We start from the raw sequence: 6,000 nt of genomic DNA on the forward strand, positions 1-6,000 counted from the left end.
AGCAATTTTCAGAAGTATTTCAGGAGCCTACTCAGTTGCCCCCCAACAGGCCATTGGATCATTAGATTCCCCTAAAACCAGGAGCACAAGCCTTTAAAATAAGACCATATAGATACCCTCATTCACAGAAAGCAGAGATTGAAAAGCAAATAGCAGATATGTTGAAGTCTGGAATCATCAAGCCAAGCAATAGTCCTTATGCTTCACCTGTGCTGTTGGTCAAGAAAAAGGATAACACTTGGCGTTTTTGTGTGGATTACAGGCATCTCAATGACCTGACAGTCAACGACAGATATCCTATTCCCAACATTGATGAGCTACTGGATGAGCTCTATGGAGCCAAGTTCTTCTCCAAAATTGACCTCAGATCAGGTTACCACCAGATCAGGGTTAAGCTGGCAGATACACACAAAACAGCCTTTCAGACTCATCAAGGACACTATGAGTTCCTAGTGATGCCATTTGGGCTCACGAATGCACCAGCAACATTCCAGGCATTGATGAATCAGGTTTTTGAACCATTCTTAAGGAAGTATGTTCTGGTCTTCTTTGATGACATTTTGGTCTACAGTGCTACCCTGGATCTTCATAAGGAGCACCTAAAACAAGTACTGGAGGTGCTTCAACATAACTAATTGTATGCCAAATTATCCAAGTGCTCTTTTGCCCAGCAAGAAGTGGAGTATTTGGGGCATGTAGTGTCCAGGATAGGAGTAAGTATGGACATGAGTAAGGTGGAGTGCATACAGTCATGGCCTATTCCTAAAAATATTAAAGAACTTAGGGGATTCCTAGGCCTCACAGGCTACTACAGACGTTTCATAAAAGGCTATGGGACAATCAGTAAGCCATTAACAAACCTGCTGAAGAAGGATGCCTATGACAGGAATGTAGAATCTTACAAGGCTTTCAATTGCCTTAAGCAGGCCATAATTAGTGCTCCAGTGCTAAGGCTACCCAACTTTGGTATTCCCTTTGTGGTGGAAACTGATGCAAGTGGGCAAGGCATGGGAGCTGTACTCTTATAGGAGGGCTATCCTATAGCGTTCATCAGCAAAGCATTCTCCCTCAAGAACATGGGATTATCTGTCTATGAGAAGGAGCTGGTGGCATTAGTATTTGCAGTGACCAAGTGAAGCATTATCTAGTAGGGAACCATTTCATCATCAGAACAGATCACAAGTCATTGAAATTTTTGTTAGAACAAAGATTGACCACTACTGCTCAGTATAAATGGTTAACAAAGCTGCTAGGCTTGGACTATGAAATTCAGTATAAGAAGGGTTCAGAAAACACTGTTGCTGATGTCTTATCTAGAAGGACCACAGGGGAACTACAACCTGAACCACAACAGTTGATGGCCATTACTGGGGTTCAACCTCTTTGGATGCAAGAGTTGCAGGACAGTTACTTTGAAGACACGTAGTGCAGGGAATTAATGAGTCAACTGCTTCTGGGTCCTACACCACAGGACTCTGATTTTCAGCTCAACCAAGGGATACTCAGGTATAAAGGGAAGCTGTTTGTGGGGAATAGCAGGGGAATTAAGCAGAAGATAATCAAAGCTCTACATGAATCCCCTATTGGAGGCCATTCTGGCCAGAGGGCATGTATACAGAGGGTGCAAAGCATATTTCACTGGCCAGGGATGAAGAAGGAGATCATACAATTCATACAGGAATGTGAAGTTTGTCAAAGGAACAAAAGTGAAAGGGTCCCCTATTCAGGATTACTACAGCCACTACCAATTTCTACCCAAGTTTGGTCGCATATCACTATGGACTTTATTGAAAAATTACCTTGCTCTAGGGGATTTGACACTATTCTGGTGGCCATAGATAGACTGACAAAGTTTGGCCATTTCATGCCACTTTCCCACCCATTCTCAGCTGCTCAAGTGGCACAGGTCTTCCTGGATCATGTCTACAAACTCCATGGGTTACCAGAATCCATCATAACCGACAGACAAAGTATTCACCAGTAAATTTTGGCAGGAGTTATTTAGGATGGCTGGAACTGAGCTGCACTATAGTTCTTCCTACCATCCTGAGACTGATGGTCAGAGTGAGAGGTTAAATCAGTGTTTAGAGACCTATTTGAGATGTATGACCAGTGAGAGTCCAACTCAGTTGAGTCATTGGCTCAGCTTAGCAGAACTTTGGTATAATACTGCATATCACACCAGCTTAGGGGTGTCGCCATTTGAAGCTTTATACGGTTATAAGCCCCTGTCACTACCCATAGGCCCCTACCATGACACAATCATCCCAGTAGCTCACAACATGTTGCAAACCAGAACTCAATTGCTTCAGAGAATCAAAGAGCATCTGCATCAGGGTCAAAATAGGATGAAGTTGTTTGCTGACAAACATAGAACAGAAAGGGAGTTTGAGGTGGGGGAATGGGTCTTCCTGAAGTTGCAGCCTTATAGGCAGCAGACTGTGGCACTCAGGAAAAATCTCAAGTTAACTGCAAAATTTGGACCCTTTCAAATAATGGAGAAGATCAGTGCTGTGGCATACAAGCTCAAGCTTCCACCTGGGTCTAAAATACATCCAGTATTTCACGTTTCTCTTCTTAAGCCTAAGTTAGGACGCCATCAGACTACTACTTCTTCACTACCATAATTTAATTGTCAAGACCAGTGCCTCCTACAATCTGCTGCTGTCTTGAAGAGGAGGGTGATCATGCGAAATGCTGTCCCTGTGGTCCAGTATCTCATCAAATGGCTTCAGCTTGGAGAGGAGGAAGCATCGTGGGAAGATCAATCTTTTATCAGTAGTCAATTTTCTGAGTTTCAGCCTTGAGGACAAGGCTGCTTTCAAGGGTGGAGTAATGTTAGGAGCAGGGACGTAATTGCAATTGGAGCAAAAGTTTTAGGGGTGTTAGTGTAATTAGCTTATGGAGCCAAAAGCTGTTAAAAGTTAGTTATAACTGAATTTGTTAGCATCAGATCATTGCACGGAAATTTTGTGTCAATTGGATTCAGATCCATCACTGGAATTGTATAAATCCAGAACAATGTAATGGATTGGACAACAAGTAATACAATCACAATTTTTCTCCCAAATTCTTATTCTCTCTCTCTCTCTCTCTCTCTCTCTCTCTCTCTCTCCCTTTTCCCTCCCTTTCTGTTCTTCATTCATTCAAATCTCTCCTGAAACTGCTGGCCACACTTCCTCCTCAATTCTACCTTGGAAGAGCCTGACATAAGCACACCGTTACCCGTGACCCCAACCATACTCTTTAAAAAAAAAGGATCAATTGTTGTATTCTAGAAGTTAAAAAAAAAATCATCATTTTTCAATATAAACAAAAACGTGTCAACTGTCAACAAGCAGTAGCTTCTTCGTTAGGCTATTACTGCTTCTTCATTAAGCTATCTAATTACTGACCTGTATACGTAGTCTCTACTAAGCATTCATGGGTCCCATGAATGCCACCTCACTCACTTTCAAACCGGTTTGAAACCGATACTGTTGTGCTGCAAGGACACAGCACATGCTGGCCCTCCCCATTAATGCTACTGCGGTGGCTCATTGTACACCACATCTTTCTAACCCGTTGCTTTACTCTTCCTGGAGACATCCGTACTATCTCCACTATATAACCATCCAAAAGCCTGCGGAACCTCCATGCTAAAACTATTTCCTTCATTGAAAGTATTTGGATTTCAATCAACTGAGCTCCATTTACTGCTACTAGTATATTTTCTTTACTGAGGCACGAAAGACATGGATCTCCGGGAATCCATCAGCAACCAAACCCACGTTTCCTTGTCACTCGCAAAACACGTTATCTCGACGAAGACCCAGGGCTGCAACTTTGTGTTCTCGGCGCTGTCCATCCAATTGCTCTTGGCCCTGATCGCCTCAGGCTCCAAAGGCCGAACCCAAGACCAGCTCCGCTCTTTCCTCAAGTCCACCTCCACCTACGACCTCAACTCCCTGTCTTCGCCGATGGCGGCCCCTCCGGCGGGCCTCGCATCAGCTTTGCCAACGCCGTCTGGGTTGATCAGTCCCTGCATTTTAAGCCTTCTTTCAAAGAAATTGTGGATGATGTTTATAAGGCGACTTCCGATCGAGTTGACTTCCAAAACAAGGTAGTAAGTTAGTAACCGTCTCCGTCTATCATTGTTCATCAGCCTACTCATTTTCCTAATTTCTTTTGGTCTGTTTGAATATGTGTCTGCTGAATCATGGTTGTGTTTCATAATCTCATGCCACGTTAGTTAGCTATGAGAAAGCACTTAACCACACGGGCAATTGGGCATACTAGTTGGGATTAAAAAAAGTAGAAAATAGTCTCTAATTGGCATGTCAAACTTTTGGATATGGCAAAAGTAGAGTCACGTTTCTTGTTTGGAGGGTGTGAATTTTCTGCAACCCCTTTATGTTCAAAATAGCAAACCGTAGAATATGCCAAGTTGCTAACGTTTGTTTTTCTTTATTTCTGTTGATTGTTCTTCTGAAGCCTGATGAGGTGACCAACGAAGTAAATGCCTGGGTTCGGAAGGAAACAAACGGGCTTATCAGGGAGGTTCTTCCTAGTGGCTCAGTGGATAGAACAACGAGACTGATTTTGGCAAACGCTCTGTATTTTAAAGGAGCCTGGCTAAAGAAGTTCGACGAATCAAATACCATGGAGCATGAGTTCCACCTCCTCAATGGCAGCTCAATTCAGGTCCCCTTCATGACCAGCAAAAAGAAACAGTACATTAGCGCCTTCGATGGTTTTAAGGTGCTTCGCCTTCCTTATAAACAAGGTGGCGATGATAAACGCCGCTTCTCCATGTATTTCTTCCTCCCGGATGCCAAGGATGGGCTGCCAGCTTTTGTGGACAAAGTCAGTTCTGAACCTGGATTCTTGGAAAATCACTTGCCACGCTCAAAAGTACGAGTAGGCGTTTTCCGCATCCCAAAATTTAAGATATCCTTTGGGTTTGAAGCTTCTCAAGCTTTGAAGCAACTGGGGCTGGTGCTGCCTTTCTCTGGTGAAGGAGGACTAACCGAAATGGTCGACTCCCCTGTCAGTCGAAACCTCTGCGTTTCGAGCATTTTCCACAAATCTTTTATTGAGGTTAATGAAGAGGGAACAGAAGCCGCAGCAGCAACTGCTGCCAAAGTGGCATATAGGTCTTATACACATTACGACAGATTAGACTTCGTTGCCGACCGCCCATTCCTTTTCCTTATAAGAGAAGACATGTCCGGGGCGGTACAGTTCATTGGTACCCTGCTTAACCCCCTTGACTCATAGGTAGCGAAGAATTTATAGTACATGGAATGGAAGTCTTCAACAGCTGCATTTCTTTTGTCTTTTGTTTTATGTTGTAATACCTTACTATTCCCCTACGTACTTACTCCTATGTGTTTGGATTGCATTAGTTTTCCATGTTGTTCACTCTGTTCTTCGCTCCCCTTTCTATTGAATATTCTTGTAGTATGTGATTGTAAGAGTGCCTTTAGTTTTGCAATAAAAAAATTCCAGATTGTAATACTTACAATTAGAGGTGGCAATATGGATAAATGGTTCATAATTGGTTTTGACTTAACGGATGGTGGATGAAATTTATCCAATCCATTTAAATCCATTTAATAAATGGATCTAAATGGATGGATCTAAATGGATTAAATAAAAACCAATTATCCATTTATAATCCATTTAAATATTTTCGTAACTTTTTTTTTTGGCCAGATCCTTCGGTATGAAATAGCCACTTTGGGCCCTGACTAATCCGGAGTTGAGCCAGGTTGCACCCCATAAGAGGCGCAAGCTCTCCCTATAAGAGTTGTAGTGCTTCTGGTAAAAATGCATTTTTATGTGCTAAAAGCAAAACGTTTGGTGAATATCATCCTATAAAATTAGGAGTAAAAATTTTTGTGTTAAAAACACTTTTAGCAAAAGGTTAAATTTGGTACTTTTATAGTAGCTTTTGTGATTTAAAAAATAAAACATTGAATTTAATCATTTTATCCTATATTATGAACTAAATAAAGA

General features: G+C 42.1%; 1 pseudogene; it reads left to right on the plus strand.

Moving 5' to 3' along the window:
- The first annotated feature begins 3,657 nt into the window (after positions 1-3,657).
- On the plus strand, positions 3,658-5,483 carry LOC113750039 (annotated as a pseudogene).
- The last annotated feature ends 517 nt before the right edge of the window (positions 5,484-6,000 follow it).

The sequence above is a fragment of the Coffea eugenioides genome, chromosome 10, assembly GCF_003713205.1.
Source record: "Coffea eugenioides isolate CCC68of chromosome 10, Ceug_1.0, whole genome shotgun sequence".
Lineage (NCBI taxonomy): Eukaryota > Viridiplantae > Streptophyta > Magnoliopsida > Gentianales > Rubiaceae > Coffea > Coffea eugenioides.